Raw genomic sequence first — 27371 nt, 5'->3', positions numbered from 1 at the left:
GTATTGCTGAAATGCGGTCGGGGCTTCTTTTCCTAGGCACTATACAGAATACAGAGTACCTGCCTTGAAGAACTTATATTTTGCTTGTCTTCTTAGACTATAAGTGGTAGAAAGGAGAGGGAAATGCCCAACCTTCTTCCCCAAAGCCTAGCCATAATTTTTGGTAAATTCATTTTAGGGTTTGCAGCAGAGGTGGGTCTGAAGGTGCAGGTGTTGGTCAGTTAGGCTGTTGCATGTGGAAGAAGGCACAAAGGTGTTTGTATGAGAAGCTGATGAAAGGACTATTGAGGCTGGCATCTTTGGAGGGGCAAAGAAACACAATAGGGGACAAGCAGACACTAGAGGCAGAGCTGTGAAGAGCATTGAAACTGAGGATGAGAAGCTTAAATTTGTTACAGTGGAAGAGGGTGATGTGGCCAGAGCAGTAGGCAAGAAGTATTCTCTTCGCAGTTCCATTTTGAATTAATAGGGAAGGGTTGGGGATACGAGTATAAAGGAAGGCCAGAGAGGTGAACAAAAACATCTGTGATAAATGAATGGGGAGGGTAGCTCCCTTTTATGGACAGCCAGTAGCTATAAAAAAAATTTAGTAGTTGTCTTTTTAATTGCTCTACCTGCACAGGGTTAAAAAGTTTTACTAATATGCACAGGTAAAGGAAGTGAATGGGTACCTGGCCAAAAGATCCAGTGGGAAGGCTAGAACTGTTAGGGCTCTGAATTGCTGCATGCTCGGGTGTCCATATAAAAGGAGCTCCCCCTTCCCCCTTCATTTATCACAACGCCAAACAAAGCCCCTGAGGTGTATGGTCCCTAATCAATGTGTACTTTTTTACAAATGAAAACCACCAAAACTGAAGAGTGACCCTGACCTAGGTTCCCACTTTAAAAATAACAGAAGTAGATCTTTGATATGTCTGTGTACACTTAGTCAAAACCACAGTTGTTCAGGTTCTCATGAAATAGAAAAAGGATGTAAGGAGCAGTCACGTCAGCTTCTTTCCTCTTTGGTCCTAAAAAGAATAGTTTAAAGAAAATCTAAATAAAATGCATATTATCTCATATCTTAATCCACTGAAGATCTCACTTTTGCATGTTTATATATTGATACATTTTGATTGGTACCAGTGTATGCTCAGAACCTTGTAATGCTATTTACAAGCAATACCACAGCTATTCATCACGTTTTCTAATATTCTGTTAAAGTCGGAAGTTATATATTTAATACTGCATGTGTTTTTGTAACTAAGTACGCTTGTTCCTGTTTTAGAGTTGTATATACGAGATGATTTTTCAGCCAAAATTCTCTTGTAACAACTCAAATGGCAAAGTACACATTTCTATTGTGTTGAGGGAATATTTTTGTTTCCCTCTAACACATCTGTCAGGAACTCTTTAAGTCAAAACAACTACCAAAAATGTATTCCTCTCATCATACCTTGTTAACATTATTAAAAATGCAATGTTAAAATTAGCTTTGTGTTTTCAAACTATTTTGTGTTGGGGGAGGGAAGGATAGCTCAGTGGTTTGAGCATTGGCCTGCTAAACCCAGGGTTGTGAGTTCAATCCTTGAGGAGGCCACTTAAGGATCTGGGGCAAAAAATTGGTCCTGCTAGTGAAGGCAGGGGGCTGGACTCAATGACCTTTCAAGGTCCCTTCCAGTTCTAGGAGATTGGAGACATTTGTATCTGAAGCATGCTGGTATTTTTTAAAAACAAAGAAAATCCTCTAAGATCTTGTGGCATCTAAGCTTTTGTTTTCTTGAGAAGGAAAATCCCATAATATAAAAAGTTGAAATAACAGTAGCTACAGAAACAGAACTAACTGAACTAATAGACTAGGAATGCATATAATACAAAATAGTGAGTTGAACACAATGCTTTGCATGACTTCAAATATAGACTACTGATTGTATACTTAATTTGTTTCAAACATGAACTTCATTCATAGGGCAGTTATTATCACAAGAACTCTGCTTGCAATATATTCATTTTAAGAATATATTTGTACACCTGCAGTACCTTTTTATTATATAATTGGCTTTAAATGTGTTAACATCACTGGAAAATTGGTAAAGTCAGTAGGTAAGGCGGGTTGTTATTGCAGGAAATCGTGAGTAGTGCTCTTTGTAAGTTAGAGCCAAACTCTTTGTAGATTTTCTTGGTTTCTATCACAGAGGTAAAATCTTTGGTGTTCACCATCAATGGTTATTTGAATGATCAGATAATGCTAGTGAGAATGTTCAGCGTATTCCACTTTAGGCTGAAATGAACGTATCATACTGCACAATCTCATCACCCAACTTTCAAATGGTAACAACTGTTTCAAAACAAAACTTCTTTTAAATGTAGCAGCAAGACTGTTTCTCATTCCAGACAAAATAATGGTAAATGCCAAGTCTAAATTGCACCCCTTCAGGAAACAGTTTTTGTACCTCTGTATAAAAATATGGTTTTTAGGCTTGCAGACTTTTCAGACTTCTTGGGAAAAAAAATTAAATCCCTGTGAATAGAACATGAGACATTGACCACACGAGACTAAGAAACACCCCCAAAACTATAAAGTAATTAAAGGTGTCTAGAACAGAACAGCTTTTTCAGTGTGGCAGCATACTATTTATTGCTGTGGCAGATTGTTTTAATGAGGAAATAATGGAAACTGTGATCTTTATTGTAAGGGCTGTCTTACCATCAATATCTGAAAGCTGTCTGAGAATATTGAAAGCCCTCAGACTTTTCTTGCAAGGCATCTATGAAACTGAGCTAAGTTCTGTTCATATTGAATGGTTGGGAATGGAGGATGGAACTGAAAGAGGTGCTAACTGGTACCTGTATCACTGACTGGACTGTAGAAAGGTGTCTTAGTTGTAGTCCCACTCCAGGACTCTAAACATATCTATACTATAAAGGCCTACAGCTCGCCTCCTAGTTGGAACTAGTTACATCAAGTCCTAATATCAGCTCTAGGATGGAGACACCCCTTAGAACTTCACTTTTCCACTAAAGCCAACTGAATGAATGTCCTTTGTTGCATGGTGGACAATTTAAACTGCACGCTTCCTATTCTCCCCAACTTAGGTTGTAAATAAATAATGGAAAGTGATGAGAAATACCTATATACTGTGACAGTAGAATCGTGGTCCCCTTTACGTTATTCTGATACACCATAGCAAATTTTCCTGCTTCTACTGAGGGGCCTGAAACAATCATATTCAAAGAAAGAAAAGTAAAACTAAATTCTACTTTGCTCTGACCCAGGATTGGTAAGGCAAACTCTCACCAGCGCTACTGTGTTGCAAATACTGTATCATGGTAAAAGGAATGAATGTTTTCTCTAACTGGAAAAGTATTAGGGATATATCTCCCTCCCACATACCTTCTCTATGGAAATTCCAAAGAGCATCATTTGAAACCCTGATGTATATCTGGGGATAGCAATAGATTCAGCCTGGGGAAAATCCAGCCCCCTCTTCTTGCAGACTTGGAGGCGCTCTCTGAAGAGAAATGGTGGAGTTTTAAAGCTGTGGGGAAGTCAGGCACCTTGTGGATCCTCTCAGTCTTGACTGGCCATAGAGGGCGACTGCATAAGAATTCCACCTAAACTACTCCAGCCATTGGGATAGAATTAGCCTCCCTGGTGAATCTTTGATTCCTCCCCACTCCTCTTCATATCTTCCTAGTTCCTGGTTCTGCTACTTTTTCTGGGGGCTGAATTTGCATTGTAATGAATTGCATTAGGCTTTAAATGTACTACCATGCTCTAAAAGAATATAAAAGATTTACAGTCACTTTATTTTAAAGTTTTCTCTTTGCTAACTCCTGAAAATTATAGATTTAAAGATTAGAAATGACCATTATGATCTATTCTGACCTTCATAAAACAGGCCATAGAATTTCATCCAAAGATTTCTGCTTTTAGCACAATAACTTTTGGTTAAACTAGAACATTTAACATCAACTTCTTGAAAAGTAACATGAATAGAAAGCAGTATGGTTATTCATCAAACCAAACCGTTTTTTCTCTTCCCCCACCCCCTTTCCCACCACCAACTTGTTAGTCTTCTCCTTTTCATGTCCCAGTTTACATAATGCTAAAAGTAGCTGAAATGGGGAAAAGTACTGTTTACTCAGCCTTTTCTTGCGTTACCAAGGTTAAATAGATGGAAGAAGAAACCAGAAGAATATGCTTCCAAAACCCTTTGAGAATGCTACTGCTCGTTTGTAGAGCTCTTTAAGTTCAAGAGTTAAACTTTCTTATGTAAGTTATGCACATTGTTGCGCACACAGCTTAGTCTTCAAAATGCCAACATTAGAATGATGGGTCCCTCATATATATCATACTACTCTTGGCACACGAGGTTAAGAAATGAGCACTTGAGCCGAAAAATATAAGCTGTAATGCTGGCTGGCTGACATGAGTTAGAGTTCCTTTGAGTTTAATTTCCAAAATACATTTAAACATTGTAAAAGCAGCTGCTTTGTGATACTTTTGGGGTTTACCAAGACCAGTAAAGAGTTGTCACTGCCTGCCTTGTAATCCTGGATGCTTCTGTGCTGTGCAGCTTTGGCCCTGACACACCACCAGCCCACTTACAGCACACTGACCTCACGCTGGCTTGCATCAGCCTGGTTCCTCCTTGCAGGGTAAGACCAGCTGCCTATTCAAAACTGTCTCCTCTGCAGTGCTCAGCCCCTCACTGTAGCACTCACAAAACCTTGTCAAGTTCACTCGTCCTTTAAAGAGTCTGTACACAGCACCAGCCTGTTGCTTTGAGGATTTTACTTTTCAGTTTGAAACACTACACTGAGATGGTTGTGTGGAAAAACAAGATATTGAATAGAAGGAATTGGGATAGAAATGGTTACAAACAAACATAAAAATATGCTTCAAAGACTAAAACCTAACTTTAAAAATGAGTCTTTTGTTCAAAGTAGTTTTTCTCTCCACAGTTGTTCTGTCAGCATGGCTGGCCAGTTCTAAAAGGTATTGTGTATGACAACAGTGAGTTGGGGTGGTACACTAAGCTGGTCATGCCAACTGAGGGTCACTGCTAGATACTGGGGACCCCCTTGCTCTCGGTCATTGGGGTGCTCTTAGGGTCACATTTTGATATTCAACAAGTCTTCCAAGGGATGAGTTTGTGTGTAAGGAAATGTATACCATGTTTTAATGAAATCCATATTATAGATTTCAGCACCAAAGGTGTTGAGTATTTAGAAATATGAGTGTGTTGCACTTACACTCTGTCTATAAATATGTTCCATCCACAGTTACAAATTTCATTTTAGAAATGAAGTTTATATCTTAATTTGGTGGCTGCACATAGTTAGTGTGCATCAGACCTACACCATACTTTGTTAATATTGACTGTAAGTATATATTTTTAAGAATTTGTGATTTAAAGAAAACTGGATTGGGGATTAAGGGCTAGATTTTTCAAAAGTGCTAAGCACCTTCAAGTGAAGATGGACTTTCAAAAAACTGTGCTCCTATTTAGGCATCTAGATGAATTGGACAGATTTTTCATAAGTGCTTGGTATCCATCAGTTCCCACTGAGAACATTGGACACTGCTCAGTGCTGACCACTTCAGAAAAATCTGTCCATAAACTACTTCCACAGTCACTCAATTTAAAGAATTAAATTACTGTTCCCATTAACTGTTAAAATATTTTTTAGTTTCTCTTAAAACAGAAATCAAAGTTCATTTTGTGCTTCTTTGAAGATGAAATCCTTTCTAACTGATGAAAAATTATAGCTGTAGCAAAAAAATAAATAAATTTGTAATTCTGCCATTTTAGTGTAGTAGTCAAAGTACCTTAAAACTCATTGCGCATAAAACTAGACAAACTAACGGAGCAAAGTTCATTTGCACATTTTAGTAAATATGTGTGCATTTGAATTTTCTGACAAGATTACTTGCCTGCTTTTCTTAATTTATTTTTAACAGATCTGTGAAGACTTTTGTCCCTAAGGTTCTGAGTCTAAAATGAGTGAATTACAAAAGAGGAATAGAATTTCATGAAGCATAAATACACTTCACTGTTAAAGTTCTCCATATCTACTCTGTCTAGTCTTTTAGATTGGTAAACTAAAATATAATCCTTAGATCTGGAATTGTATTGAGTTTTCTTAATTGTTTCTGATTTGTCAGTAAATAATCCCTTTCATTATAAAGGAATATCAGTCAACTTGAAATCTAATTACTTTTAACTCATTTTATAAAGAAAAGTAATTTTGGATACTACACCTGCCCCAAATCCTGTGCCAATTTTTGTTGCCTTCATAATTTTTTTTAATGTTCCTTTTCCCTGTTGCTAAGTGGAAGATCCATTGAAACAATGGGCACTGGTTAACTGATAATGAAAGGGAAACAGTGAAAATGGCCATACATAAAGTTACTTCAAGTACACAGAGTAGATAGAATTTGGAGAATGGGTTATTTCTCTCTTATTCAGTCTGTCATAGTAACCTTGGGTGTAATTTGTAACAGTAGGTTTAAAATCCATACAATGTGGGTCCTTTGGTTTAAAAAAAAAACAACCACATTTATGAAATTGGAAATTAATGGAATGTAAGTCCTTCCCCACCCACCCTCCCTCCCAGTATATTATATTTTTCTTGCTGTGCAGGAACTTTGTACAATGAGGAGAATCTTAGTATGTATCGTATCTTTTTTTATTCAAAACAGTTTATAATCTTGTGATTTTTTTTCAATTATTTTTAATCCCAACCCCCATCTCTTTTGTAATTTTTTTATTTAAAAATATGGGCTTGACTACACAGGGAAATTTGCTAGTAGAATTATACTGTTATAACTCCCTAAGTGGACAGTCCTATTCTGGAGTAAAAATGCCTTTTTCCAATTTAGCTTATGTTGTTTTGTGTCATTGTTAGTGGTCTCTTGCTTCACAAAGGAAAAAATACATTCTAAAAACAAATTAATAGCATTTTTTTAGTAACTTGTTTAGAATGAACAGCAAATTGCAAAAATGTGAATTAAGTTAAGCACAAGGAAAAATTGACTTCCTGCAGTTTGCATGTTCGTGGCATGATTAAGTATTTCCATAGCTTTCAGTTTTTGTGGGGAAACACATGACTGTATTGTAGCTGACAGCTGCAGTTCCTTTGTTCATCAGCTGCTTCTACCCAGTTCTGGGTGTGTTTGTTTTTTTGTATTTTTGAAAAAAGCCTTTCACACTTTGAAACCTAAAACATCCTGCCAAACTTGGAGGAAGTACCAGCAAAAGAGAAAAAATGCGTTGAAACTCAATGCTATTGCTTTAATCTGAAAATACTTCTAAATATTTCAGTCCTCTGAAGGTGTTTAGATTATGAACATGTCAGAAGTGTGGTTGCAGGATCCATTGATCAGCCAAATGGCAGTTGTCTAGAAGCTCAAAAATTCAGAATTAAGGTCATGGGGAAAACGTAATGCTTTGCACTCCAGACCTCCACCTGCGAGAAAGGGTATCTGGTAATTGTGGTCTGGAAAAGTATAAACTGGGCAGTTTGGCAATTGTTATTTAATCTGAGGATAGCAGTTTAGAAGTGTTACATGCATTCAAGTTTCATGGGAAAAGGTTGGGATGTCTTGTTAAATATACTGAGTGTACAGTTGGAGTTTGTGTAGGGAGATCCTTGAGCATCTATCTAAAGCTATATTGGCAAATTCTTGTTTGAGATTGCTTAGAAATAGTAGGATACAACCTAAAGGTGATATTTATCTTGTCTGTTCTGCATAGCACATATTAACTCTGATAATTCTGCTCTTCCCATTTCCGTGGAAACTTCATTGAAGTCAGTTGGAGATGGGAGCCTGTAGAGGACAGAATAGTTGAGCTGAGATTTGGTGTATGGAATGGGGAGAAGTATTTCAGTCCTCTATTCGACATAGTTAAAAATTAATAAAAAGAAAATTACTAGAATTTATTTAGCAGTATAGGCATCTTAAGAAATTGAGATAATGTTGTGTATGTGTTAAGTGGGAGGAGAGACTGGATTCTGTTCCTAGCTATACCACTCAATTGCCCAAAGTCTGTCTCAGAAAGTTACGTAACTTCCTACTTATCAGTAAAATGTATATAAATACTTTCTGATAAGGGTGTTTTGGGGCTTGTTAAAGCTCTTCGGTGTTCTTAGAAGACAATTCAACATTTCTTCCCAGCTTCATATAAGATTATGGAGAAGGGAAGAGAGTGTAATGGAGAAGGGGAAAGAGGAAGGAGAAATTATGGTGCTGGAAGGGAACTCTAAGAACTTTTAATGAAGGGCCCAAAATCCAAATTCAGCTTTACTTTCTGAATACTGTATTAAGGAAGCGCTGGTTGCAGCTCCATAGTTAGTGCTGAGTTCTGTTTTGTCCTTAAAGCTGGAATTCCACATCTGCTTTATTTGTGGGGAAAAATAAAGCCGATTCTTCCCAAATTTACAGCATTGATGTCCTGAATATAGAATGAATTTTCTGAGAATTTACAAATAAATTTATTTATTAGTTTCTTCTAAGAACATAAGAACAGCCATAATGAGTCAGAACCATGGTCTATGTAGCCCAGTATCCTGTCTCTAACAGTGGCCATTGCCAGATGCTTCAGAGGGAATGAACAGATATGGTCAGTTTCAAGTGATCCATCCCCTGTCGTCAAGTCCCACTTCTAGCATTTGGATGTTTAGTGACTCCCAGACAATGGGAATGTGTCTCTGACCGTCTTGGCTGTAGCCATTGATTGACACGTCCTCCATGAACTTACCTAATTCAGTGGCCCCAAATTAGTTTGGACATCAATGTTTGAAATTCTTAACATTGCCTTTGCTCTCCTGCACACTGAGGTAGCACAACGGGGAACATAAGCAGGACCTTAAGGGAGCCCTTAGAGTGCAGAGACATTGAGACTGAGACTGGGCTCCCTCCACCCCTGATTTCACAAAACACTGATCTCCACACCGTCCTCCACACTGTAATCATAGAATATTAGGGTTGGAAGAGACCTCAGGAGGTCATCTAGTCCAATCCCCTGCTCAAAGCAGGACCAACACCAACTACATCATCCCAGCCAAGGCTTTGTCAAGCCGGGCCTTAAAAACCTCTATGGATGGAGATTCCACCACCTTCCTAGGTAAACCATTCCAGTGCTTCACCACCCTCCTAGTGAAAGTGTTTCCTAATATCCAACCTAGACCTCCCACACTGCAACTTGAGACCATTTCTTCTTGTTCTGTCATCTGCCTCCACTGAGCACAGCTGAGCTCCATCCTCTTTGGGAACCCCCCTTCAGGTAGTTGAAGGCTGCTATCAAATTCATCCTCACTCTTCTCTTCTGCAAACTAAACCCCAGTTCCCTCAGCCTCTCCTTGTAAGTCATGTGCCCCAGCCCCCTAATAATTTTCGTTGCCCTCTGCTGGACTCTCTCCAATTTGTCCACATCCCTTCTGTAGTGGGGGGACCAAAACTGGATGCAGTACTCCAGGTGTGGCCTCACCGGTGTCAAATAGAGGGGAATAATTACTTCCCTCGGTCTGCTGGCAGTGCTCCTATTAATACAGCCCAATATGCCGTTGGCCTTCTTGGCAACGAGGGCACACTGCTGACTCATCCATTTCATCCACTGTAATCCTCAGGTCCTTTTCTGCAGAAATGCTGCTTAGCCAGTCAGTCCCCAGCTTGTAGCAGTGCATGGGATTCTTCCTTCCTAAGTGCAGAACTCTGCATTTGTCCTTTCTGAACCTCATCAGATTTCTTTTGGCCCAATCCTCCAATTTGTCTAGGTCACTCTGGACCCTATCCCTACCCTCCAGCATATTCCCCCCCCCCCCCCAGTTTAATGTCATCTGCGAACTTGCAATTAATCCCATCATCCAGATCATTGCTAAAGATGTTGAACAAAACACTATAAGTCAAATGCAAATTAAGGACCAGATTCATCAGTACATGTGGCTGCTTGTATTTTTAGTGAGGCAAAGCAGCTGTAAACCCAGCTTGGTTGGTATGTTCTGGGTGCTCTGTGCTACTTTGATGCAAAAGTGAATCTGCTCTTAAAGTTTTTTAATTTTAAGGTTGTTACCACATAGCTTCAGAATAGTAGAAATATCCCATGGTAGCATTCTCATTGGGTTTCTTTAGTATTCATGTACAAATTTTCAATTAATCCTAGAAAATTTAAGAGAATTCAAGGCAAAAGCTACCATAAATTGGAGTTTAAGTTTTGAGAGTATGTATTAGTAACTTCAGAGTGTAAAACATCACAGGGATTTTGACACCTAAACAACCCTAACTCCATCCTGTAGTGACAAGTGGAGGGAAGGAGGGAGAATAAGAAAACTCTTTAAAATTCAGTTCTGCAGACACTAAGATACCTTAATCATAATTGTATTATTAGTGAATGATGTCACTATTATGGATTAGAATTAAGACTGTTTTGGTGCCTTAAATGTGCATTTCAGTGCCTTAACACATTCAAATGTCTTTTAAGCAGCCTTAACTTTGAATTTCTTGGGATTCTAATGCCTGGGTTTTGGTTGATTATAACATCCCTGTAATGTGTATGTTACTCTTAAGTTTTTAGAATATATAGCAGTAATTAACTCCATCTTAACCCAGCCAGGGATGTTTTGTTTTGTCTCAGAACGTATGATCAAGTTATGTAACAGCTTGAAAACATAAATTGCTAACCTGCCTTAACATAGTGGCCTCTTGGTTTGACTGTGGCTTGTAATTTGCAGAACTGCCTGCTGCTGCTGTAATATCATATCCTTGTCTTAGTAGTAATAGATGTTAATTCTGTAAGATAAAAAAAAAAGTGCTTATGTGTTAATGGCGCCTCAGATCTTTCAGAACTGTGGGAACGGCAGTGTAATGTTTACATTTGTTTGGGCCACAATAGGAGTGGAATGATTAGTTTCCTGACGTGAGCACTTTCTTTTCCAAGTGCTTTATTTTTCTTCATTCAGTGGAAAATGTGAATGTCATCAGCGTTGAGTCCAGTTCAGGAATACAGTAGCCAATATCCTTCTCAGAGGACATTTTGTCAGCCATTTTATAAATTGTATTGCTTTTTAACTTACGAAATCTATTTTTACTGTGTAATTCATTGGCTTGTGGCTAAAGCCCTCAATGCTGAATTCATGAAATTACATACATCTGTAGAGATGTTTCATGGTCTGCATACTGCAAACATTGACATAATGAACAGAATTTAATGTGAACTCAAAGAATCCTGTGGCACCCTATAGACTAACAGACGTTTTGCAGCATGAGCTTTCGTGGGTGAATACCCACTTCTTCGGATGCAAGTCTTGCATCCGAAGAAGTGGGTATTCACCCACGAAAGCTCATGCTGCAAAACGTCTGTTAGTCTATAGGGTGCCACAGGATTCTTTGTTGCTTTTACAGATCCAGACTAATACGGCTACCCCTCTGATACTTAATGTGAACTGTTTCTTTTGAACTTGTTTGTTCTTGCAGTGTGACTAAATTGATCCCATCTTTCTCTATCTGCACTTCCACAGTGTGGGTGGGCATGGTGTGGAAAAAACTGTTTGTTTATGTAATCTTTATGGTTTTATTCACTGTTTTTTAAAAGAAAACCAAGGGCTGAAGGAATGTTGACAGTTTCACTTTTGAATCAATTAAGCTTTGCGCTAGGCATATTTCCTGTTTGTACATGGGGAAGGTGACAGATTTTGGGGACATAGTAGTTGCTACACATGATCAGATCATTAGTCTACTGGTATGCCTTTGGCAGCAGCTGGAACCTGATAAATATCTCATAATATGCCTAGTCAGTTGTGTGGTGCAATACATATTTGGAGAGGGATGGGTTAGGATTCCTTCCTAGATTCTCATGAGCATTCTACTGCAACATGAGATTTGAATCCCCTTGTGACACTATCTTAGCTTGCATAGCTGCATGTTAACTTCTTTGCCGGCCCTCCAATACCCGTTGAGCTGCATTCTCTTGACATTCCATTGAAACCAGCGGACTAGCAGGATTTAACCTGTATATTCAGCTGAAGAAGCAGCATTCTACCTGGAGCTTCTGGCAGCAGTCAAAGGGGCTAATGGTCAGTTTGCTAGTCCTCTTTAAACTCTAGCATACTGTTTGTCTTGAATATCTCCTTTGGCAATAAATTCTGTGGGTTGACTATGCTATTTATAATGTACAATTATTTGTATGACAATAGCACCCAGAAGCCTGTGTGCCTCTGGGCTAAATTCAGAACTAAGGTGAGCGCAGTTCATTTTACTACTTTGTACTCTTTTGGCCCTCTTCTGGGGGAAGGGACTGTAGCTAGAGCAGGAGATTGTTATTCTGTTTTCAACTCTGCCACTGATTCTGATGCCTAATGTAAGTCTCTTAACCTCTCTGAGCCAAACCATGTTAAATGGTTTTAATATTTACCTAAAAAGGAACACATTGAGACCTATCCTGTAGCTGTCTTAATAAGTAGTCAAAAACAAATTATCAAACGATTAAACTTTTCACATACAGTCCGAGTAAGTAATACAAAAGTTAAGATATTTCAAAATAGACATGGGACAGATAAATGTATTTTAAGAATCTTCCTTTCTAAAAGGGTGCCTCTGATCATAGCAGATCAAACAGATTTGCTAGAAAATCCAAATTTAGAACTACTTAAAATTTTAAGTTAGCAGCAGTAGATCATCAGAGTATGTGACGCTTCCAAAAATACATCCCCAATGGACACACAGGAGGATAATGGCTGAGTTGTAAAATAAAGTTTCATGACTAGAGATTCAAGTCACAGAACACTCAACCCATGTTGCTCATAGCTCAGTTTAATGAAAAGGATGAGATAAATATCAAAACTAACCTTGTAAACAAATTATTTTATGATGACAGTGCCACAGCGTGCTGACATTCATCTTGCTAAGAAACTCAATGCACAACATTATTTTTGTTTAAACTAAAAAAATAGAGAAGTAAAATAACTTAATGGATTTCAAGCCTTTAATTCAACAGTTACAGTTTAAAATCACAGTTGGGGAGTACACATTGCTATATTACATAAAAGTTTATGCATTACTTACAAAACTACAGATAACTTGAAAGGGCCCCAGAACTGCTCAGATTTATTTTTCAGTAGTTATGTCATCCCAAAGTATCCCACCCTCCAAACCTTTCGATACCTTCACTGGCCTACACCAGCTGTCTTGCAACATCTTTTTGGGGATTAGACTTTGAAACTTCTTTTTTAACTTTGTGCTAAAGCAATTGCATCCTGCACCCTTAAGGTCAGAAGTCAAGTTTCCTGCCCCAAGGAACTAGTAGAGCTTGTCCTAATTCACTACAGTCCAGATTCAGGCTCTTTTAAACACAAAAGATAAATGAACAAAACCATATCTCAGTCTAATATTGGTAACATCATGGACTTGAATTTTGCCTCTATGGAATAATAGTTACACTGTAGCTGCAAAGACCATCTCTGAGGCCTCTGTTTTGAAGAGTGTCCTCTCTTGTCAGATTTTTCCAGTTTAGTTTCTAATTAGCATATGGGGCCATTCCTTCCATTCTAATCAATCCCATTTGGTGAGATATTAGGCTTTCCCTACCAGCCCTTAAGGAAGAATTGTTAACTTATTGCACATCTACCACAACATCCTGTGGCTGTTATCTCTCAGTACCCCCACATTTAATCTCCAACTGGAGGTTGAATTCGTAGGGAAGAAAAGATGGTATACTCGCCAAACTTGTACCTACTAATCAAGTTCTGCCTATATGAGTCTTTAGAATGAGATGCCACTCTGAAAAAATTATAAAGATGTTCAAAATATGACTCTATGTACTCACTGAGCTCCATTTGGCTCCTGCTTGATGGAACTTGATTATGCCCGTGGGCTTACGTAGGTTCCTCGGGCTTCTTGATTTTGGGGAGGAGGACAAAGAGCAGTGGTACTCTCCTGAATATTGTGGCACCAAAATGAGATGTCACTCACAGTAAACTACAAATCTGTGATCCTTCCTCTTTTTTTCATATACGGAGAATAAAATTGCTAATGGGGTTGGCATTTAAATTATTGTCGCTAAGGCATCTGCGTTAACAATTTACTGAGATGAACGCAGCTGTTCAGACCTCCCAAAGATACTGCTTCAGCTCTCTGCAGGCTCTCTTAGTAGACCTGTTTGCATCACTTAGGGCATGGCTACGCTTGCGAGTTAGAGTGCATTTAAAGCAGTCCAGTGCTCTCTACTCACGACGCGTCCACACTGGCAAGGCATGTAGAGCACTCTGACTCCACAGCAGGGGCAGCTCTAGCTTTTCTGCCACCCCAAGCATGGCAGTCAGGCAGCCTTTGGCAGCTTGCCTGCGGGAGGTCTGCCAGTCTTGCGGCTTCAGCGTACCCGCCGCCAAATTGCCACCAATCCATGAGACTGGCGGACCTCCCGCAGGCAAGCTGCCGAAGGCTGCCTGATTGCCACCCTCGCAGGGACCAGCAGGGCGCTCCCTGCAGCTTGGAACGTTGGTGCCTGGAGCCGCCGCTGTGCCACGGCTAGAGCATTCCTGGTACTCCACCTCGGCAAGTGGAATAACATTTGATGCACCCCTGTTGGATTACCACGGCACCAATGTGGATGCCCTGGTCTATTAACGTGCTCTGATTGGCCTCCAGAAGTGTCCCACAATGCCTGTTCTAGCCACTCTGGTCATCAGTTTGAACTCTACTGCCCTGCCCTCAGGTGACCAACTGTCAGACCCGCCCTTTAAATTCTCTGGGAATTTTGAAAATCCCCTTCCTGTTTGGTCAGCCAGGTGTGGAGTGCTCTCAGCGAATCTTTCCAGGTGACCATGCCTCCACGTGCCAGGCGATCCCCAGTATGGAGCAATGGCGAGGTGCTGGACCTCATCAGTGCTTAGTGGGAGGAAGCTGTCCAGTCCCAGCTGCGCTCCAGCTGTAGGAATTACAGTACCTTTGGGCGGATATCAAGGGACATGATGGAAAGAGGCCATGACCAGGACGCACTGCAGTGCAGGGTTGAAGTGAAGGAGCTGTGGGATGCCTACCGCAAAGCCCGTGAGGCAAACCGCCGCTCTGGTGCTGCCCCCATGACCTGCTGTTTCTACAAAGAGCTGGACGCAATACTTGGGGGCAACCTCACCTCCACTCCGAGCACCACCATGGACACTTGAGAGCCCAGTTCAACAAGGCAAGAGGAGGAGAAAATCGGGAGCAAGGGTGTTGAGGCAGAGGAAGACACCCTGGAATCCCTAGATGCATGCAGCCAGGAGCTGCTCTCAAGCCAGAAGGAAGGTAGCCAATCACGGCGGTTGGTGCTTGAGGAAGGACAAACACCAGAGGAGGTTCCCGGTAAGCGGCTTTTATTTTGGGAAGGAAGTTACTTGGTGTGGGCTCTTGGGGCGAGGAGGGTTAGGGCTGCATGCATGCCTAGATGCAGAATAGGGCGTTGATGTGCTCTCTCTCACTGTAATAATCGGCCTCAGTGATCTCTTCAAAGGTCTCAGCCAGAACTTGAGCAATGCACTTGTGCAGGTTTCTTGGGAGAGCCACTGTGGTCCTTGTCCCAGTCAGGCTAACATGTCCACGCCACTGTGCCGTGAGGGGCAGAGGGACCATTGCTGCACACAGGCAAGCTGCGTATGGGCCAGGGCGGAAGCCGCATTGTAGTAGAAGACCTTCCCTTGCTTCCCAGGTCACCCTCAGCAATGAGCTATCTTCCAAGACAAACTCCTGTGGAAAATGTGGGGACAGTGTTCAGTATAGGGGCTCCCTGCAGTTGTTGGCTCTCCCCAAGGCACAGAAACCCAGAGGACAGTACATCCATGAAACAATCAGTCCCCCTTGACCCTGTGCTTACTCACCATTTTGGGGCTGCTGTGGGTTATGTGCACTCTCTTTAGGACGGGCAAAATATGCTATTGTGAAGACTGTGCTTGCCCTCCTTAAGTCCGGTGGAATCATTGCTCTGTCTGGTGTGAACAATGCTACCTCTGTTAAGTGTTGCATTTTGCCTTTACAGATGCAACCTTGAGATCTCAGCTGTCCGTGTTATCACTAGCCAAGAGACTGCAAAGACTCAGGAAGAGGCCACTTAGAAGCAAGGAAGACATGCTGCATTACTTCATGCAGTAGTCACTTAATGAGAATCTAAAAGCGCAGGAGTGGAGGGAGAGTGAAAGAAGGGTCTGCCATCAGAATGCGGATTGCAGTCACAAAAGCACGGAGCTCTGGCAGCAAAGCATGGATCGGCTGAAAAGCATCATGGAGCGCCAAGTGGACTCGATCCAGGTGCTCATAGCCATGCAGGTGAAGCACTAGTGCGTCAGCCAGCCCCCTGCCCCCCCCCCCCCGTCCTTGTCCCCAAACTCTTTCCCTTGTGCCCCCATGTCACCTCCAACCCACTTTCCCCAACATCCGGGTTCTTATCGCCACCAGCTGCCTCCAACACCTGTAGCTTCACCACCCAGCCTTGAAAACTACGACCCTTACCCAGTGCACTCATCCCCCATCACCATGCAGTATAGCCATCCTGAAGTGCATCAGTCATTGCACAGCACTTCAGACAGGAAAGCTGAGTATGATAACAGGACATACGCAAATCTGTGATTGTACCGTTCCCCAACCCAGCCCCTTGCCCTTTCTGTTTCCCAAGCAGTTGTTTCTTTTCAATAAATGAATTTTTTTTTAGTGTGATTTTTTGGCTTTGAAAACATTCTTTATTGTTGCATAAAGTAAAAGCTATCTTAGCCCAGGAAAGCAACAGGCACTGCAAGTCAGCGTAGCAAACACAGATTCCTACTAACATTGGAACCACTACACTTCACTCCCGTGCAGGGCACCAGACATTACTGGTGGCTTTCAGCCTCAATTGCTCAAATTGCTCCCTCAAGGCATCCCTAATCCTTGCAGCCCTGTGCTGGGCCCCTCTAATAGCCCTGCTCTCTGGCTGTTCAAATTCAGCCTCCAGGTGCTGAACCTCTGAGGCCCATGCCCGAGTGAATCGTTCACACTTCCCTTCATAAATGTTATGAAGGGTACAGCATGCGGATACAACCGCGGGGATGCTGTCATCAGCCAGGTTTGGCTTCCTGTACAGAGAGCGCCAGCGGCCCTTTAAACGGCCAAAAGCACACTTTCAGTCATTCTGCACTGGCTCAGCCTGTTGAACCACTCCTTGCTGCTGTCAAGGCTCCCTGTATAAGGTTTCATGAGCCATGGCATTAAAGGGTAAGCGGAGTCTCCAAGGATCACAGTGGGCATTTTGACTTCCCCTACAGTGATCCTCTGGTCTGGGAAAAAAGTCCCGGTTTGCAGCTTCCTGAATAGGCCAGTGTTCCGAAAGATGTGTGCATCATGCACTTTTCCAGGCCAGCCTGCGTTAATGTCAATGAAACAACCACGGTGATCCACAAGCGCCTGGAGAACCATAGAGAAATACGCCTTCCAATTAACATACTGGGAAGCTAGGTGGACTGGTGCCAGAATTGGAATATGCGTCCCATCTATCGCCCCTCCGTAGTTAGGGAAACCCATTTGTGCAGAGCCATCCACAATGTCATGCACGTTACCCAGTCACGGTTCTTCTGAGCAGGATGCAATTAATGGCCCTGCAAATTTTCATCAACACGATTCCAGCGGTCGACTTTCCCACTCCAAACTGGTTAGCGACCAATCAGTAGCTATCTGGAGTTGCCAGCTTCCAGATGCAATAGCCACCAGCTTCTCCACCATCAGGGCACCTCTCAATCTCTTGTCCTTGTGCTGCAGGGTGGGGGCGAGCTCATCACACAGTCCCAACGAAAGTGGCTTTTCTCATCCAAAAGTTCCACAGCCACTGCTCATCATCCCAGACTTGCATGACGATGTGATCCCACCACTCAGTGCTTGTTTCCCAAGCCCAAAAGCAGCGTTCCACGGTGGTGAGCATGTCCATGAATGCCACAAGCAATCTGGTGTCGTATGCATTACTCGAGTTGATATCATTGTTGGAGTCCTCACTGTCAGTTTGGATTGTAAGAAGTAACTCGACTGCCAAACGTGACGTGCTGGCGAGACTTGTCAGCATATTCCTCAGCAGTTGGGGCTTCATTCCCACAAACCGAAAGGGAAAACAGTGAGCAGCACAAAAAAGGTTGAAAGATGGTGCCAAGTGTGGACGGAAGCACAGGGATTGCTGGGATGCAAACCGATACATCACAGGGCGTTGGGACGGGACCCAGAATGCCCCGCACCCCCTGCCCCCTTCTCACAAGCCACAGCACCAGAATGGGAAGAGGTGCCCTGTGGGATAGCTGACCGTAATGTGTCGCTGCAAGTGCTGTGAATGTGGCCACGCCTGTGCGCTTGTAACTGTCACACCACCAGTCCTGTTGATGTCTCTTAGACACCTGCTGTCAGTAACTGCTCACCTTCATGATGGTGAGTGACACAGGTGCTTAATTTCAGTGCAGGTGGATGGAAATCCCATAGGAATGTAAATAATTTTAATTAAATTTACAAAAGAAATTATAGCTTCATCGTTATGCTAAATCTTAAGAGAGCTTGTTACTTCTGAGATAGTGAATCTGTTGTAATGGTTCTCTTTTTTTGTGGTGATACTCTTTCCCTCTTCCTTCCCCCGCACAGTATTGCACAACTGTTAAATGCAATATGGAGTTTTTTAGACTTAATCTAGAATTTTCCACTCCTGGAGGTTACATACTTCGTTTGTTGGACAACTGGTCTAATCTGGTGTAGAGATTGTGTTCCTAGGGTGCTTTAAAAAACAAAAAAGGGCACAGAGAAGTGTAGGCACTGCTATGTCAGCTTAATCTTGATTTTACTTTTTTTGACAGTCTTATTTTTATGTATACCTCTACCTTGATATAACGCTGTTCTCAGGAGCCAAAAAATCTTACTGCGTTATATCAAACTTGCTTTGATCCACCGGAGTGTGCACCCCCCCTCCCCCTCTGAGCACTGCTTACCACGTTATATCCGAATTCGTGTTCTATTGGGTCGCATTATATCGAGGTAGAGGTGTATTTTCATATTCCTGATTGTTCTTTGTGGTTACATAATAAAATATGGTATTCGACTGCATTACACCTTAAGGGTCCAAAGCTAGCTTAAAAGAATTAGGTTATATGATAACTATTAGTAGAGCTGTTATTTAAAATGCCTAACTCTCTGCATTTGATCTGTTTTTGTGACATATTTAGAACCAAATGTAATCTACTCTGTAACCCTGGAAACTGCTATAATTCTGAACCAGGGAAAGGAACAGAAATGCCAGTACTCTAAATGAATTCAAGAATCTTTCTTATATAAAAAGAGATTGCTTCACTGCAATGTTAAGTGCAAGTGAAACCTGCAGTTATTGTCTGAACTGAAGAATGGTAAAATACATCCGATGAAGTGGGCTGTAGCCCACGAAAGCTTATGCTCAAATAAATTTGTTAGTCTCTAAGGTGCCACAAGTATTCCTGTTCTTTATGCGGATACAGATTAACACGGCTGCTATTCTGAAACCTGTCAAAATACATTATGTAAGCAGAACTTTAACTGGAACCTAAAGGAATTGTATCCCAATTATAATCCTGTGCCAGTAGTGGTACTGTCCTCGCAGGCTCTGTTTTAAAGAGGTGATTGGTATTGTCCCATTAGTTGGCTGCACAGATGAGCCAGCTATTTATTACCATGAATTCTGGAACTCAACATTTAAACCAATCCTTTCACGTTGACAGAAGGCTTGGAAGGAATTAAATGGATATGTGGTATTCTGAGATGTATCCAGATATCACAATGTTCAGTTAGTTCAATGATTGCCATTGAAATATCTATAAATAAAATACCAAAAGAGTTTTTATTGATGCCTTCTTTAATAGGGTAAGCTGAGTTTGTTCAGTGTAGCAATGAAAGTACAGTTTCTATTATAAAAGGTTATTTTGATTTTCCTGTTTGTTTAGATGTCCTACAATATTGCTTTGCTGTTTGTTTGCATGTACACCTCTACCCCGATATAACGTGACCCGATATAATGCGGGTTCGCATACAACGTGGTAAATCTCTGACATGCTGCTCTGAGCAGCGTGTTAGGGGTCTGGGGGGCAGGAGCTGTGGAAGGGCACTTTTGGGGGCCCCGCAGTCCCAGAGTGGCCTGGGGGATTAGCGGGGAGCTAGGAGCAGCCCGGAGGTGTCCTTTCCCCAACCTCCCCGCACTCACCGGCAGCGGGAAGTGGAGCAGCCCAGCCCCAGCCAGCTCCACTCCACCAGCTCCCAGCTGTGGCGCTCCACTTCCTGCCGGGCAGTGAGTGCAGGACCTTTCCCCAGCCGCCCTCCAGTGACATGGCTGGGGCCGGGGCAAGGAAAGCGGAGGAGGCTGGGGCCATGTTTCTTCGCTTCCTGCCACAGGTGAGTGTGTTTGGGGGCATCCTTTCCCCAACCTCCCCGCACTCACTGACGGCGGGAAGCGGAGCGCTGTGGCTGGGAGCTGGCGGAGTGCAGTGGACTGGGGCCGGCCTGCTCCGCTTCCCGCCGCTGCCAGGGAGTGCCTGTCGGGGCGGGGGGTGGATGGGGTCGGAGCAGTCAGGGGACAGGGGAGTTGGTAGGGGTTGGGGTCCTGGGGGTGATTAGGGATGGGAGTCTCTGGAGGGGGCGGTCAGGGAACAAGGCATGGGGTGGGGGGAGCAGAGCAAGTTTGATATAACATGGTCTCGCCTATAACGCGCTGAGGTTTTTTTGTCTCCTGAGGACTGTTATATCGAGGTAGAGGTGTAGATGAAAATATCGATAATCCAAAAGTTAATATTAAATTGGATTTAGAGAGCTTTATGGTATGTCAGGTGGGGTAGGGGGGGTGAACCTGCAACCTGTTTGGCATTCCCTCCTGCTCTCCCACTGCTCCCCCCCCCCCCAGCATCCCCTCCTGCCCCCCACTTTGCACACAGCAGTAGTGAGGAAACACTATGGATACTGGGTGATAAGTTTGTAAGAATATCTTCACTCCCAACCAAGTTAAAGCTATTAATGTAATATCATTTGCATGATCTGTGGAAAGCATTGAACCTGTTGTAACATGTACGCTAGGCTATTCTGTATTGTTACTAGGTGATGCTTTCACTGCTTCCAGACATGGTTACATTTTTCAGCTCTCAGGGACAGAGTGCTCCCCTAATGAGTCTCTAAGATGGCTGCAATTCAAGGAGCAAACTACTTAGCACGTTACAGAGCCAGATATCCTGCTTTTACAGCAAATAAGTATTGTCTATTCTGGTTGAATATTCGTAGGGTTACTTTATCAGATCTAAGTAAGGCCTTTGGAAATCTATAGGAAACTTTACCAAATTCAGCAGAACTTTAACTCCATATCAGCAGTATAAACCCAACAGGTAAAGCAACACTGAATTTAAAATAAGCATGGCGTTATTTTTTCCCTTTTGGCAAGGAATGGGGCAGGAGTGATAAAGGGCTTCTCTATGTGGGGAAGTTATACCAGAAAAAGTGTCCACACAGCAGATTACACTGGTATAGTTTACACTGGTATCACTATATTGGTTTAAATTCACATCTTAGTTTATACCAGTGTAAGTGTAGGGGATATTTTGTTGTTGTAGCTTTTCAGTTTAACCTCCTTCAAAAGGGTCATAAACTAAATAGAAAAGTTCCACTTATGCTGGAATAAGATTGTCCACACAGGAGATCATACTGGGGTATATATAACTAGTAAAACTTTCCCAGGTAGACAAAGCCCTAAGCGATTGAGCACCTATCATGAACTAGAATTATTCCCATCTTGGAGAACACTGTGGGAGGGAAGATTTTCTTCTCTACTTATGACTGGAGGCTGATAGTTACGGCCAAGATCGTCCTCTTCCCTTCCAAAATATTTTGTAACTGGAAAACTGGTGCAGATGGTTGCTTAAGAATCTGGGATTACATTTTTAATAATGCTCTCTCCTGTACATGAATTAGCATTTGATGAGTGACCAAAAGGATTCTGTTCACAATTATGTGCTTCTCTTAAATTGGGATGCAGCCCTGTTGAAATGCAAATATGCACTGTCCGTATAAAAATTAAAAAGATCAAGAAGCAAACTTTGCCATACATTGATTTTTATAATTATACAAAATTTCCATTGGCATTTGTGTGTCCAGAGCCTCTTGTTGAAAGCATTAAATTGCAAATCTCAAGTTCTTGAAGTTTAAAGAAGTAAAATGCATTTGGACTGTTTGAACTGCTCAGGAATGCTGGCACTGACTTCGGTGCATAAGCAGCAGACATTCTATCTGTTCCTTCTGTTAATATACCTGTCAAAATACATTAATTATACTGTAATCAGCAAGTTCTAGGTCAGAAATGTTTTGTATACTTACATGGTAAACAGTAAAATGCGTAGCTTCTAAATGAGGCAAATAGGATCTCTTGCCTTAGTTCTTTTGCAGCACCTTTGTCAGGTAGACAAATCTTAAATCTTACCTTGGTTAAATAGTGAGGGCCAAATTCTATGTTGATAAATGCAAAGTAATGCACATTGCAAAACATAATCCCAACTATACATATAAATGACGGGGTCTAAATTAGCTGTTACCACTCAAGAAAGAGATCTTGGAGTCATTGTGGCTCTTCTCTGAAAACATCCATAAGTGTAGCGGCAGTCAAAAAAGCGAACAGAATGTTCAGAATAATTAAGAAAGGGATAGATAAGACAGAAAATATATTGCCTCTATATAAATCCATGGTATACCCACATCTTGAATACTGCATGCGGATGTGGTTGCCCCATCTCAAAAAGATGAATTGGAAAAGATTCAGAAAAGGGCAACAAAAATGATTGGGGTTATGGAACGGCTTCCATATGAGGAGCGATTAATAAAACTCGGACTTTCAGCTTGGAAAAGAAACAACTAAGGGGGGATGTGATAGAGGTCTATAAAATCATGACTGGTGTGGAGAAAGTAAATAAGGAAGTGTTATTTACTCCTCAAACCACAAGAACTAGGAGCCACCAAATGAAATTAATAGGCAGCAGATTTAAAGCAAACAAAAGGAAGCATTTTTTCACACAACACACAGTCAACCTGTGGAACTCTTTGCCAGAGGATGTTGTGAAGGCCAAGACTATAACAGGGTTCAAAAAAGAACTAGATAAGTTCATGGAGGATAGGTCCATCATTGGCTATTAGCCAGCATGGGCAGGGATGGTATCCCTAGCCTCTGTTTGCCGGAAACTGGGAATGGGTGACAGGGGATGGATCACTTGATGATTATCTGTTCTGTTCATTCCTTCTGGGGCACCTGGGATTGGCCACTGTCGGAAGACAGGATACTGACCTAGATGGACCTTTGGTCTGAACCAGTGTGGCTGTTCTTATGGTCTATCCTGTAGTGTAGGGGAAGAGGGTGAATGGAACATGCCCATCCCTCAACCCCTTGTGCAGCAGCAGGCTAAAATTCCTATCTATAGTAGTAGTTGAGAGTTCTAGAAGCAGGACAGACTACAATGCCAACAGCTGCATTGTGGCACTGAAGGGGGTTAGGGTTGGTCTGTGTTGCCTACCAGTTGAGGCATGTGGACAGGTCCCTCATATGTTGCATTCAGCATCTTGCACTAGCAGAGGATGTATGCTAATCCTTTTTATTTTATTTTAAAGGACAAGCAGTGTGCATCCCACCATATGCCTGCCCTGAGACATCTGTATGTTTTTGAAATCTAATCCTCTGCCAGTACCTCTCTGCTCTTCACACCCAGCCCAAGCATAACTCCAGTTTGTAAGGGCAGAGTTTTGCCATAAGTGATCAGATGTTGTGGAAAATATGCATTTCCAACACCTTGGAGTTGGTGACTAGAAGTGAGACTTCCTACTGGAGCAAATGTGTAAAAGGGAACACATTTAAAGGATGCATTGTCACATGTTCCATTTCATATGATTTCAGTAAAGGCATTCACTGTCCACTTCCTCTCCTTGATCCTTAGTGGAGTCTTCTTGAAATTTATCTATCTTGTAAATAATTGAGTTTGTGATGACAGACTTATGACTTCCCTTTTTAAGTTGTTGTTTCAATACAATTTTGGCCACTGCTTGCATCACTATACGTTGAAATGTATTTCCGACAGGAGTTGAGTCACAAGCGTCTTGGTGATTTAGCTGTGGTTGTCAGCTGCATATCTGTTGGTGACTGTTTTCTGCTGCAAGTGCTGACTCCAAATGGGAGGTGTAATGTAGATATCTGTTTTCTCTTCCTACTTATTTTGACCTCATTCAGTCAGAGAAACTTTCTTTGGCAAAAATTTGCAACAACAGAAGGCTTGACATTGTATCTCTTTTGTAAGCCAAAAATAAGTTATAACGTTTCTTTCCTGTCAATAGTAAGAAAATCAGCCAAAAAGGATTGCTAAAATCCAGCTTTTGATGTAAAATACCAGTGCAACACCACATGACAGTGCCCTGGCATCTTTAAATCTGAGCGGTCATTCCATAACTACATGGCTGTAAGTCAGCCTGCTGTGACACTTCTTGGGACAGTTTAGAGCCTTCATTTTTGACCTTGGCTACCCAAAGTGTTTCTCATCGGTATTCTCTCCCTTCCCTGAGGGTATAGAATTCTTGGTTCTTAGCCTCAGTCAGACAGCATTTGTTCCCCTCAAGGTCATTAAAGTGGATTATTTCATTTAAATAAGAAAATTCAAGAAGGTGAAAATACAGTTGTGAACCGCAACTAAACCTATTTAATCTAAGCAACAGCTATGAAGAGCCACACTAATACTGATCAAGAACGATTAATTCAAAAGATTAAAGGTTGAGGGACAAGGTTTCTTACGTGGTAGCAGAGATTCAGAAGTGACCCAGTCAAGACATGGCTTTCAAAGGAGCTCATTGCTTGTCCTTTCAGAGTCAGTGCTCACCCCCAAACTGTATTCCTTTCTCTAAGAATTGACCAATCCTTATATAGTGCAGACAAACTTTGTTCTTCCCCAAGGTCTGTGCCCCAACTCACCTACTCCTTTCTAATCACTATGGGCATTTGTTTTAACCAGTCTGTATCTGTCCAGGTATATTGGGATATGTCCTTTCCCTACCACCTCCTTCCTCCCAACAAAGAGCTGGTTATTAATACAGAAATTATTTAGTCTTTCAGTATTTTAATATGTGAAGAACCATGGTGTCATAAGTGTGGCTGCTGGTTTCAAATATTGCTATTTTGTCACCACTAGAGAAAAGAATAAGTGAGTATGAACACGACCATGTGAAGGAGGATAAGGAATTTGCTGTTTTGTGCAGGTGAATCTGAAAAAAGTAAGCCTGTTTCTTTAGGTATTTACTGGTGAGGTGGATGCTGAGAGCCTGACACATCCTGTCCTGTCTGCAATGGGACAGTAATATTTTTCTCAGCTTCATCTATTAGCCTTATGGTTAGCATTTGAGGGGTGGAAAGGAGAAAGAGGGGAGCAGGCAGGATCAGACTGATAGAATGCAATCTGTCAGGCTACCAAAGTGCCCTGCTGGGTTGTGAACCCTCAGGGTCCCAGGAAGATGCTAACACTTCAGATGCTTCACAGATTGCATGGACACAGAGTGAGAAGACATGACATGATGAATGGTTTTGTATGTGCACTCACAAGTGTGGTCATATGTTGCAAATGCATCTTAAGTTGGCAGTTTAGGCCACGCTCCCCTTCTGAGCCCAAAAAAGTCCCTTTTGGTTCAGAGTGAACTTAGAATATGTTGAGTGTTTTATTTCCAAGAAAACAGTCAGTTTCCCAGTTTTACTTCCATCCAGATATTACAGCAGAGTTCAGAGCATTCAGCTACCATGGTGATGAGCACAGTGTAAGAACCTTCTCAGACTTGGTCACAGATTTCCTGTAAGCACACAAACACTTAAACACCCCCTGATGAAAGGGTTTGTATACAATGGATTGTAGGATAGGAGATTGGGAAAATGTTATGAGAACAGTATAACTTGGGAGCATATTTAATTTGCGTGTAGTGGTTGCTGGGCCATTTTCACTTTGGACTCAGCAAATGACAAAGCCTCTCGAGTTTTTTTAGAGCATTCATTTAATATCAGGTCTGGTTTTGAAAAGCTCTAAACAAAAAAAAGCACCACATCACTGGTCCTCTTGAGTTGGAGCCACAGATTTGGAGATGTTTTGTTAGAATGTGTATCTTTAAAAGATAGTGTCTCCCAGTTTATCACTTGCCACTGATGCCCTCAAATTTCTTTCTTTTAATCATTCCCCTGGATTTGGAAAAATACTGGTATGTGTTAAAAACTAGTCTTGCTTAGGAAACGTTTGTATGTTTTTAAGTAGAGTTGAAATACTAGCGAAGATGGAAGTAAAGTACATGTAGTCCCTTTGACTGTACTCTAAAAGTGAATCGGTAAGGGAAGCATTTGGGGAAGAGGAAGCTTAATACTGTAGTGTTTTGGTCTAAATGATTCTTTCACACAATTTTGTATCTTGTCATTAACATGCTTTAGGAAAGTCTAAAAGGTTATATAACAGGCCCATTACATTTCAAGCTCAAGCTGCTTCACCATATTATGTTTGTTTCAACAACAATGCTGTCAGAATACACAAATATTCTCCAGAGGCTAGTAGGAAATTGTAAAGTACAGAATCAGTGAGCAACAAAATTCCAGACGTAAACTTTTTTGAAGGTGGTGTAGGTGTGTGTTTGTGTCTTTTAGCCGGAAAGCTTTTAGTGTTGGTCCCCATATTGATTACAAAGTCTTGAGGGATCTCTCAGTGAGAATATTTCGTATGAATACAGAACATAAAGGCAATTGAGTATGTAACAAATAAGTAACTTTATCATTCTGACCCATCATCCATATGACAAACCCTTCCAGTGGACTAAATTTAATCCTTAAGTAATAGTGTTTAGTTCTTGCAACAGACCTTCTCTAATGGGCCCAATGTCATTACTGCAAACACTGAGTTTAAGGAACTGACTAATTGCTGATAAATATAGTATGCAGTAGAGTGAAATTCTGACAAGAAAATTTAATTAGAAAAGATTGTTTTCTTTATCAGAATAAATGCAGCATTAGATAGCACAGTTAAGTTATACCCATCAAGTAGAAAAATCAAAGGCAGTATAATGGGGGGGAGGGGGGGTTGTATGCACACGCGTGTGCATATGCACACAAACCTGTCTCAAAGCACCGTGAAACACTGGAAAAACTATACCTAATAGATTTTTAATAAAAAGGCTACTCTTCTGACTTATTTTCTCCTGTTCTCCTTTGATGGTACCTCCCTTCTTTGTGGCTTCCAAGCTCCGTAATCTTGGTGTCCTGTTTAAAGCTGACCTATCTTTTGATGATCCTTTTGGTTGGATTTTAGTGTAGTTAAACCATTTAGACACTTTCCAGATTGCAGTTCATCTCCCAATCAGATGCTGATGTCCC

At 41.6% G+C, this 27371-nt stretch overlaps 1 protein-coding gene across 3 annotated transcripts in view; it reads left to right on the top strand.

Moving 5' to 3' along the window:
• Positions 1–27371, top strand: part of SEC14L1 (SEC14 like lipid binding 1) — a 101038-nt gene that overhangs the window by 26334 nt on the left and 47333 nt on the right. The window lies entirely within an intron of this gene.

This window comes from Mauremys reevesii, linkage group 15 (genome assembly GCF_016161935.1).
Source record: "Mauremys reevesii isolate NIE-2019 linkage group 15, ASM1616193v1, whole genome shotgun sequence".
Taxonomy (NCBI): Eukaryota; Metazoa; Chordata; order Testudines; family Geoemydidae; genus Mauremys; species Mauremys reevesii.
This window is presented reverse-complemented; position numbering and strand designations above follow the sequence as displayed.